Genomic DNA, 829 nt, shown 5'->3' on the forward strand with positions numbered 1-829 from the left:
GGATGCTTGGAATCATGGATAGCACTGAACTCCATATACACTGTTTTAAAATATTTTTCAGTCCAAACCTATTCCTGAATTGGTGTAATTATCCCTTACTTGCAGTAAGTGGCTTATTGTCACTCGTTTCAGGGGATCCCTTGCCAAAGTCTTCATGTAGGCTTAGTGCTTTCTGGAGCAACATATTGCCATCAGTGAGAACACATTTGCAGTTCGTGTTTTCCACCCCCTAATGTAATGCCTTTTTCATCTTAACTAAGCACTTAACCATACACTGTGGCTGTAACTTTTGCAATTTGAGGTGTGACAGCAAAACGAACATGAATTTCTTTTTCCTTCTTCACAATTTCACGGAAGATGCATTCTTACCGTAGATCTTAGCAACCTCAGCATACAATTTTTTTTCTTTTTTAAGTCAGGAACTTTCACCTTTTCACTTATAAAGGAAGCACTTGACTGCTTCTCTTTGGCATATCAAAATTACCTGCCATCGGGCACTTTTACGTCCATTATTAAGTAAAATAAGGGTTACTTGAACACAAGCACAATCAATCTGATAACTGAGTCGGCCACTAAATGACTAACAGGCAGGTAGCTTCTGTAGCAGTGGATAAGCTGGACAAAGGGATGATTCACATGGTGGGGAGGTGGCGAGGGAAGGGGAAGGGGAGACAGAGCAGAGTGGCCCAAGATTTCAGTACAATACTCAGCCAGGTGCATGATTTAAAACTTACAAATTATTTCTGGAATTTTCCATATGATATTTTCAGACCAAGGTGACCCCAGGTCACTGAAACTGTGGAGCATGAAACCGCGGATAAGGGAGGAC

The sequence above is a fragment of the Propithecus coquereli genome, unplaced genomic scaffold, assembly GCF_000956105.1.
Source record: "Propithecus coquereli isolate 6110/MARCELLA unplaced genomic scaffold, Pcoq_1.0 Scaffold57, whole genome shotgun sequence".
In the NCBI taxonomy this organism is placed as follows: Eukaryota; Metazoa; Chordata; class Mammalia; order Primates; family Indriidae; genus Propithecus; species Propithecus coquereli.